The sequence below is a fragment of the Engystomops pustulosus genome, chromosome 4 (genome assembly GCF_040894005.1).
Source record: "Engystomops pustulosus chromosome 4, aEngPut4.maternal, whole genome shotgun sequence".
Classification (NCBI taxonomy): Eukaryota; Metazoa; Chordata; class Amphibia; order Anura; family Leptodactylidae; genus Engystomops; species Engystomops pustulosus.
In genome coordinates this window covers 63,280,963-63,293,657 of record NC_092414.1, presented here as the reverse complement: position 1 = coordinate 63,293,657, position 12,695 = coordinate 63,280,963, and positions in this window count along the sequence as shown.

Sequence of the window (12,695 nt, the reverse complement as noted above, 5' to 3'; positions counted from 1 at the left end):
ACCAGCACTACACTACAACACCAGCACTACACTGTACACAACACTGTATATACCAGCACTACACTACAACACCAGCACTACACTGTACACAACACTGTATATACCAGCACTACACTACAACACCAGCACTACACTGTACACAACACTGTATATACCAGCACTACACTACAACACCAGCACTACACTGTACACAACACTGTATATACCAGCACTACACTACAACACCAGCACTACACTGTACACAACACTGTATATACCAGCACTACACTACAACACCAGCACTACACTGTACACAACACTGTATATACCAGCACTACACTACAACACCAGCACTACACTGTACACAACACTGTATATACCAGCACTACACTACAACACCAGCACTACACTGTACACAACACTGTATATACCAGCACTACACTACAACACCAGCACTACACTGTACACAACACTGTATATACCAGCACTACACTACAACACCAGCACTACACTGTACACAACACTGTATATACCAGCACTACACTACAACACCAGCACTACACTGTACACAACACTGTATATACCAGCACTACACTACAACACCAGCACTACACTGTACACAACACTGTATATACCAGCACTACACTACAACACCAGCACTACACTGTACACAACACTGTATATACCAGCACTACACTACAACACCAGCACTACACTGTACACAACACTGTATATACCAGCACTACACTACAACACCAGCACTACACTGTACACAACACTGTATATACCAGCACTACACTACAACACCAGCACTACACTGTACACAACACTGTATATACCAGCACTACACTACAACACCAGCACTACACTGTACACAACACTGTATATACCAGCACTACACTACAACACCAGCACTACACTGTACACAACACTGTATATACCAGCACTACACTACAACACCAGCACTACACTGTACACAACACTGTATATACCAGCACTACACTACAACACCAGCACTACACTGTACACAACACTGTATATACCAGCACTACACTACAACACCAGCACTACACTGTACACAACACTGTATATACCAGCACTACACTACAACACCAGCACTACACTGTACACAACACTGTATATACCAGCACTACACTACAACACCAGCACTACACTGTACACAACACTGTATATACCAGCACTACACTACAACACCAGCACTACACTGTACACAACACTGTATATACCAGCACTACACTACAACACCAGCACTACACTGTACACAACACTGTATATACCAGCACTACACTACAACACCAGCACTACACTGTACACAACACTGTATATACCAGCACTACACTACAACACCAGCACTACACTGTACACAACACTGTATATACCAGCACTACACTACAACACCAGCACTACACTGTACACAACACTGTATATACCAGCACTACACTACAACACCAGCACTACACTGTACACAACACTGTATATACCAGCACTACACTACAACACCAGCACTACACTGTACACAACACTGTATATACCAGCACTACACTACAACACCAGCACTACACTGTACACAACACTGTATATACCAGCACTACACTACAACACCAGCACTACACTGTACACAACACTGTATATACCAGCACTACACTACAACACCAGCACTACACTGTACACAACACTGTATATACCAGCACTACACTACAACACCAGCACTACACTGTACACAACACTGTATATACCAGCACTACACTACAACACCAGCACTACACTGTACACAACACTGTATATACCAGCACTACACTACAACACCAGCACTACACTGTACACAACACTGTATATACCAGCACTACACTACAACACCAGCACTACACTGTACACAACACTGTATATACCAGCACTACACTACAACACCAGCACTACACTGTACACAACACTGTATATACCAGCACTACACTACAACACCAGCACTACACTGTACACAACACTGTATATACCAGCACTACACTACAACACCAGCACTACACTGTACACAACACTGTATATACCAGCACTACACTACAACACCAGCACTACACTGTACACAACACTGTATATACCAGCACTACACTACAACACCAGCACTACACTGTACACAACACTGTATATACCAGCACTACACTACAACACCAGCACTACACTGTACACAACACTGTATATACCAGCACTACACTACAACACCAGCACTACACTGTACACAACACTGTATATACCAGCACTACACTACAACACCAGCACTACACTGTACACAACACTGTATATACCAGCACTACACTACAACACCAGCACTACACTGTACACAACACTGTATATACCAGCACTACACTACAACACCAGCACTACACTGTACACAACACTGTATATACCAGCACTACACTACAACACCAGCACTACACTGTACACAACACTGTATATACCAGCACTACACTACAACACCAGCACTACACTGTACACAACACTGTATATACCAGCACTACACTACAACACCAGCACTACACTGTACACAACACTGTATATACCAGCACTACACTACAACACCAGCACTACACTGTACACAACACTGTATATACCAGCACTACACTACAACACCAGCACTACACTGTACACAACACTGTATATACCAGCACTACACTACAACACCAGCACTACACTGTACACAACACTGTATATACCAGCACTACACTGCAACACCAGCACTACACTGTACACAACACTGTATATACCAGCACTACACTGCAACACCAGCACTACACTGTACACAACACTGTATATACCAGCACTACACTGCAACACCAGCACTACACTGTACACAACACTGTATATACCAGCACTACACTGCAACACCAGCACTACACTGTACACAACACTGTATATACCAGCACTACACTGCAACACCAGCACTACACTGTACACAACACTGTATATACCAGCACTACACTGCAACACCAGCACTACACTGTACACAACACTGTATATACCAGCACTACACTGCAACACCAGCACTACACTGTACACAACACTGTATATACCAGCACTACACTGCAACACCAGCACTACACTGTACACAACACTGTATATACCAGCACTACACTGCAACACCAGCACTACACTGTACACAACACTGTATATACCAGCACTACACTGCAACACCAGCACTACACTGTACACAACACTGTATATACCAGCACTACACTGCAACACCAGCACTACACTGTACACAACACTGTATATACCAGCACTACACTGCAACACCAGCACTACACTGTACACAACACTGTATATACCAGCACTACACTGCAACACCAGCACTACACTGTACACAACACTGTATATACCAGCACTACACTGCAACACCAGCACTACACTGTACACAACACTGTATATACCAGCACTACACTGCAACACCAGCACTACACTGTACACAACACTGTATATACCAGCACTACACTGCAACACCAGCACTACACTGTACACAACACTGTATATACCAGCACTACACTGCAACACCAGCACTACACTGTACACAACACTGTATATACCAGCACTACACTGCAACACCAGCACTACACTGTACACAACACTGTATATACCAGCACTACACTGCAACACCAGCACTACACTGTACACAACACTGTATATACCAGCACTACACTGCAACACCAGCACTACACTGTACACAACACTGTATATACCAGCACTACACTGCAACACCAGCACTACACTGTACACAACACTGTATATACCAGCACTACACTGCAACACCAGCACTACACTGTACACAACACTGTATATACCAGCACTACACTGCAACACCAGCACTACACTGTACACAACACTGTATATACCAGCACTACACTGCAACACCAGCACTACACTGTACACAACACTGTATATACCAGCACTACACTGCAACACCAGCACTACACTGTACACAACACTGTATATACCAGCACTACACTGCAACACCAGCACTACACTGTACACAACACTGTATATACCAGCACTACACTGCAACACCAGCACTACACTGTACACAACACTGTATATACCAGCACTACACTGCAACACCAGCACTACACTGTACACAACACTGTATATACCAGCACTACACTGCAACACCAGCACTACACTGTACACAACACTGTATATACCAGCACTACACTGCAACACCAGCACTACACTGTACACAACACTGTATATACCAGCACTACACTGCAACACCAGCACTACACTGTACACAACACTGTATATACCAGCACTACACTGCAACACCAGCACTACACTGTACACAACACTGTATATACCAGCACTACACTGCAACACCAGCACTACACTGTACACAACACTGTATATACCAGCACTACACTGCAACACCAGCACTACACTGTACACAACACTGTATATACCAGCACTACACTGCAACACCAGCACTACACTGTACACAACACTGTATATACCAGCACTACACTGCAACACCAGCACTACACTGTACACAACACTGTATATACCAGCACTACACTGCAACACCAGCACTACACTGTACACAACACTGTATATACCAGCACTACACTGCAACACCAGCACTACACTGTACACAACACTGTATATACCAGCACTACACTGCAACACCAGCACTACACTGTACACAACACTGTATATACCAGCACTACACTGCAACACCAGCACTACACTGTACACAACACTGTATATACCAGCACTACACTGCAACACCAGCACTACACTGTACACAACACTGTATATACCAGCACTACACTGCAACACCAGCACTACACTGTACACAACACTGTATATACCAGCACTACACTGCAACACCAGCACTACACTGTACACAACACTGTATATACCAGCACTACACTGCAACACCAGCACTACACTGTACACAACACTGTATATACCAGCACTACACTGCAACACCAGCACTACACTGTACACAACACTGTATATACCAGCACTACACTGCAACACCAGCACTACACTGTACACAACACTGTATATACCAGCACTACACTGCAACACCAGCACTACACTGTACACAACACTGTATATACCAGCACTACACTGCAACACCAGCACTACACTGTACACAACACTGTATATACCAGCACTACACTGCAACACCAGCACTACACTGTACACAACACTGTATATACCAGCACTACACTGCAACACCAGCACTACACTGTACACAACACTGTATATACCAGCACTACACTGCAACACCAGCACTACACTGTACACAACACTGTATATACCAGCACTACACTGCAACACCAGCACTACACTGTACACAACACTGTGCACACCAGCAAAACGCTGTATACACCACTACAACACCAGTGCTACACTGTATATACCAGCACTACACTGTACAAAACACTGTATATACCAGCACTACAGTGTACACAACACTGTATATACCAGCACTACAGTGTACACAACACTGTATATACCAGCACTACAGTGTACACAACACTGTATATACCAGCACTACAGTGTACACAACACTGTATATACCAGCACTACAGTGTACACAACACTGTATATACCAGCACTACACTGTACACAACACTGTATATACCAGCACTACACTGTACACAACACTGTGCACACCAGCACAACACTGTACACACCAGCAAAACGCTGTACACAACACTGTATACACCACTACAACACCAGCACAACACTACAACACCAGCGCTACACTGTATATACCAGCACTACATTGTACACAACACTGTATATACCAGCACTACACTGCAACACCAGCACTACACTGTACACAACACTGTATATACCAGCACTACACTGCAACACCAGCACTACACTGTACACAACACTGTATATACCAGCACTACACTACAACACCAGCACTACACTGTACACAACACTATGCACACCAGCAAAACGCTGTATACACCACTACAACACCAGTGCTACACTGTATATACCAGCACTACACTGTACAAAACACTGTATATACCAGCACTACAGTGTACACAACACTGTATATACCAGCACTACAGTGTACACAACACTGTATATACCAGCACTACAGTGTACACAACACTGTATATACCAGCACTACAGTGTACACAACACTGTATATACCAGCACTACAGTGTACACAACACTGTATATACCAGCACTACAGTGTACACAACACTGTATATACCAGCACTACACTGTACACAACACTGTATATACCAGCACTACACTGTACACAACACTGTGCACACCAGCACAACACTGTACACACCAGCAAAACGCTGTACACAACACTGTATACACCACTACAACACCAGCACAACACTACAACACCAGCGCTACACTGTATATACCAGCACTACATTGTACACAACACTGTATATACCAGCACTACACTACGACACCAGCACTACACTGTACACAACACTGTATATACCAGCACTACACTGTACACAACACTATACACCAGCACAACAGTGTATATACCAGCACAACACTGTACACAACACTGTACACAACACTGGATACACCAGAACAACACTACAACACCAGCACTACACTGTACACAACACTGGATACACCGGCACAACACTACAACACCAGCACTACACTGTACACAACACTGTATATACCAGCACTACACTGTACACAACACTGTGTACACCAGCACTACAGTCTATATACCAGCACAACACTGTACAAAACACTGTATACAACACTGTGTACACCAGCACAACACTGTGTACACAACGCTGTGTACACCAGCACAACACTGTGTACACAACGCTGTGTACACCAGCACAACACTGTGTACACCCGCACAACGCTGTGTACACCAGCAAAAAACTGTACACAACACTGTGCACACCAGCCCAACGCTGTACACAACACTGTACAAAACAAGGATATATTTGCCAGCACAAAACTGGAGGCAATACTGTACACAAATCACTCTATTTTATACAACGCTATAGCCACAGATGAATGCCCTATACACAACAGTATATCTGCAGATGACTGTACTGTGTACAACACTACTGTATATAACACTATATGCGCACATCACTGTCCTGTATACAGCACCACAACACTCTATACAACACTGCACTGTAAACAACACTGTGTACCACAACACTAAACACGTCTCACTACCCTGTATACACCCCTGTACCACAATTTATACAATAAGTTTATACAAAATCCTATATACAACACCATACACACAGCTGAGTATGCTATATACAACACCATACACGCAGCTGAGTATGCTATATACAACACCATACACGCAGCTGAGTATGCTATATACAACACCATACACACAGCTGAGTATGCTATATACAACACCATACACACAGCTGAGTATACTATATACACACCATACACACAGCTGAGTATACTATATACAACACCATACACACAGCTGAGTATGCTATATAGAGAATCAGAACACTTGATACACAATTCACTAAACTGTATACAACTATACACAGCTCACCACAAAACATTATACACATTTCACTGCACTGTAAACTGCAATATACACACAACCTACTGTACACAACGCTGTACACACATGTATATAACACCAACATTGTAACATTAGCCGCATACGGGATATGCAGCCATAGTAAGCTATATGTGCAGGGCTAGCACTCGCCATACAGGGGCAAGTAATGGCTGAATATACAATATATGACACCGCTCTATTATTAGGATGAAGGGAGATGTGACTGTACATATACTTTTTCCTACAAACTAAAATCTACCAAGTCTTCTTATACTGAAGATCAGGCCACGTCTCAAAGAGTTTAAGAGGAAGTATGACTCAAGAGAACCAGTGCTGTTTCTTAAAGAGATCTTCCGGTATCTAACAGAACCACAAACGCTGTGGCATACAACATAAATAAAGCACTACTCCTGCCATGGCGGTGCCCACGTGTGACTGCCGCAGCCAGAACTGGACGTATAACAAACTGGTTTGTGCTGAAAAAACCCTAACTCAGCTTATACTCCAGTCAAGAAAAAGCTGGCGGGCTATACACTACAGTGGACTGGCGGGCTATACACTACAGTGGACTGGCGGGCTATACACTACAGTGGACTGGCGGGCTATACACTACAGTGGACTGGCGGGCTATACACTACAGTGGACTGGCGGGCTATACACTACAGTGGACTGGCGGGCTATACACTACAGTGGACTGGCGGGCTATACACTACAGTGGACTGGCGGGCTATACACTACAGTGGACTGGCGGGCTATACACTACAGTGGACTGGCGGGCTATACACTACAGTGGACTGGCGGGCTATACACTACAGTGGACTGGCGGGCTATACACTACAGTGGACTGGCGGGCTATACACTACAGTGGGCTGGCAGGCTATACACTACATGGGGCTGGCAAGCTATATACTAAGGGCAGGGGCTGGCAGGCTATACACTACAGGGGGCTGGCAGGCTATACACTACAGGGGGCTGGCAGGCTATATACTAAGGGCAGGGGCTGGCAGGCTATACAGTACAGGGGACTGGCTAGCTATATACTACAGGGGGCTGGTAGGCTATATACTACAGGGGGCTGGCAGGCTATATACTACAGGGGGCTGGCAGGCTATATACTACAGGGGGCTGGCAGGCTATATACTACAGGGGGCTGGTAGGCTATATACTACAGGGGGCTGGCAGGCTATATACTACAGGGGGCTGGCAGGCTATATACTACAGGGGGCTGGCAGGCTATATACTACAGGGGCTAGTAGGCTATCTACTATAGGGGGCTGGCAGGCTATATACTGGGGCAGGGCTGGCTATACACTTCAGGGGGCTGGCTGGCTATATACGACAGGGGGCTGGCTGGCTATATACGACAGGCGGCTGGCTGGCTATATACGACAGGGGGCTGGCAGGCTATATACGACAGGGGGTTGGCAGGCTATATACGACAGGGGCTGGCTATTTACTACAGGGGGCTGGCTGGCTATATACTACAGGGGGTTTGCAGGCTATATACTACTAGGGGCTGGCAGGCGATATACTGGGGGGGCAGGGGCTGGCTGGATATATACTACAGGGGGCTGGCAGGCTATATACGACATGGGCTGGCTGGCTATATACTGGGAGGATGTGACCAATGCATTTCCCACCCTCAGCTTATACTCGAGTCAATATGTTTTTCCTGTTTTTGTGTTAAAATTAGGGGTCTCCGAATATATACAGTGAATGTGGTGAAATTGGCAAAAAACTTAATTCGCGTCACTTTCTTGTGGGCTCCATATAACACTTCTGATTTATTCTTTGGTTTGGTACGATCACGACAATACCAAATTTATACAGTTTTTATTGTGTTTTGATACATTTTCAAAAATGTGTGTACAGAAGAAAAACAATTCCGCCATCTTCTGACCCTGATAACTTTTTCATACTTTAGTGTACAGAGCTGTGAGGTGCCATTTTTTGCAAAATGAGTTGATATTTTCATTGCTACCATTTTGAGGACTGTGCGACCTTTTGGTTACTTTTTATTACATTTACATTCCATCAGTTCTAGGGAAAGAATTTTAGTTTTTTTAAATTATTTTTTCAAGCTTATTTTTTATTTATTTTTTTTTCACTATTTCTTAGACCTCTAGGGTACTTTAACCCTAGATGGTCTGATCGTTGCTAACATATACGGCAATACTACTGTATTGCAGTATATGCCATTTTTGCAGAGTATTCATTACGAGCCAGTGGCTCATTGTAACGAAACTGCAAAAACCAGACAGCCCCGGGTCTGACGAAGACCTGAGGCTGTCCTGGGAAGTGATTGCCGTAACGCCACGTAAATGTAAGTGTAAATGTCACATAACCGCAACGTAAACACAAAAGGGATGTAATAAATAAGTGTAAACGCAACGTAAACGCAAGCACCAAAACATGAGGCAAACTTGACATAAACGCAAATGCTGTGTAAGCATAACACAAGCGTTGCGTAAGCATAGCGCAAGTGCTGCGTAACCATAAACATGACACAAAGGCAAACACAACGTAAGCGTAAACACGGCACAAACACCACATATGCGGAATCGTGAAGCAAAAGAAATGCAAATGGCACGTAAGCATAAACAAGAGTATAAACACCTAAGTATAAACACCATGCAAACGTGCCGCAAATGCAAAACAAGCATAAATGCAACAGAAACACTGCGTAGGTGTAAACATGGTGCAAACGCCGCATAAGCGTAAACACGATGCAAACGCCACGTTACTGTTAAAGTGGTGCAAACACTGTGTAAGCATAAACGCACAGAAAATGCAATGTAAGCATAAACATGGCGCAAACGCCACATAAGCACCACCCCGATGCAAACTCAACATGAACGCAACACAAATGACACATAAGAGAAAACATGTTGCAAACTCCATATAAGCATAAATGTGATACAAACATGACACAAATGCAATGTTACGAAGGTTACATAAGCGTAAATGCAAAGTAAACGCCGTGTAAGTGTAAACACAAAGCAAATGCAGCGCCAGCATAAATGCAATGCAAACAACACGTAAGTGTAAACGCGATGCAAACACCATGTAAGCGTACAAATGCAAAGCAAATGCTGCGTTTGGGTAAATGTGACGCAAACGCCATGTAAGTGTATGTGTGCCACAAATGCCACCTAAGTGGTGACACATCACAGATGCCACGTTAGCAGAAATACAACGCAAATGCCACGTAAGCGGAAACACGACACAAATGGCATGTAAACGTCAACTCCGCGAATGCATTGACAACACGCAAACGCCATGAAAGCAATCACCACATAATCGTAAATTTCAATCAAACGGCAAATCTGGACTATGCAAAGCCATGTAAAAAGCAAAAGCGTCATAAATGTGAGGCCAACACTACGCAAGCACAAAGTAAATGCAAAACCATGTAAAGCTAAGTGTAAACGCAATACAGACGCTAGTGAAAAGCCACGCAAGTGCCATGTCAGCCCAAATGCCACATACCCACAAATGTAAGGCAAACATAAATGTGATGTTAACGCAAACACCATTTAAACGTCATGTTTGCGTAAATGTAATGTAATGTAGATCCTTAACATCACGTTTTATGTTTACATCGCTTTTGCGGTAACATTCCATTCCAGTTCCATACCATTCCATACATTGCATCTGCGTTCACATCATGTTATCAAGTTTGCATTTACATTGCATTTCGTTTCATAACTCATTTGTGATGTAAACGGAATGTACACACAATGTGAAGGCAATTCCGTAACATTGTAATTATGTAAGCGCAATGTCAACAGAATTTTAGCAGATTGTGCTAAGATTAATTATTTCCTATGCTGCCCCCCACCATTAATTCCTTCCTATGTTACCCCTCCACCATTAATTATTTCATATGCTGCCCCCCACCATTAATTATTTCCTATGCTTTCCCTCATAATTAATTATTTCCTATGCTGCCCCTCATAATTAATTATGTCATATACAGTATTGGGCCCCTGGCCGCCACAATAATAATAATAATTCTTTATTTATATAGCGCACACAGATTACGCAGCGCTGCACAAGCATATCAAATTGGTCCCTGTCTCCATGGGGCTCACAATCTAAACAACCTACCAGTATGTTTTGAAGTGTGGGAGGAAACCGGAGTACCCGGAGGAAACCCACGCAAACACGGAGAAAACATTTAAACTCTTTGCAGATGTTGACCTGGGTGGGATTTGAACCCAGGACCCCAGTGCTACAATCTTTTTACTGCAGCTTTTAATAAAAAATAAAAACCCTGTACTCACCAAAGTCTCCCGCCGCGCGTCTTCTATCTTCTATCTGTGGCTAGGCAGGAAGGGGTGTACGCCGGGGTTGTCTTCCGGCCACATCGCTCCAGTAATAGTAGTCGAGCGTCTGTTTCTGGCCGCACCGAGCACTATACAGTGACGGGCCATACTTTGGTGTATGGAGCTGTGAGGTGTCATTTTTTTTGCTAAATGAGTCGACGTTTTCATTGCTATCATTTTGAGGACTGTGAGACGTTTTGATCACTTTTTATTACATTTTTTTTATGTCCTGTAAAATGGTGTAAAAGTTGCTTTTCGGACATTTGGGCGCCATTTTCCGTTGTGCAGGTGACAGCCGGCAATAACCGTTTTTATATTTTCATAGATCGGTCATTTTTGGACGCAGCAATGGCTAATGTGTTTGTGATTTTTACTGTTTACTACGTTTTATATCAGTTCTAGGGAAAAGGGGGTGATATGAAATTTTTATATTTGATCAATTTGTAACATTTTTTTAAACTTTTTCTTCATTTTAAACTTTTTCTTCCACTAAACCTTGAGCTGGCCCTCATTATGCTCATGCATGGAGTCAAAGTGGAAAAACCCTTTTAATTACTTCTAGAAATCTCAAGATCAGGATTCCCATATGCAGCAGTATGGGGTAGGCCTTGCATGTCTCTATGGACTTCACACAATCCTCCCAATATCAAGGAGGTTCAGTGATATGGGAAAATAAAAAGGAATGGCAGCCAGGCACTGTCTCAGATTTTTGGTAAAGCCATGTTTTAATACATTTATTAAGTGTGTAACAAAGAATGTTGGCAGGATTAGAACAATTATCTATTGTTTCTATGGAGTGTGAATTATAGGAAATCTAC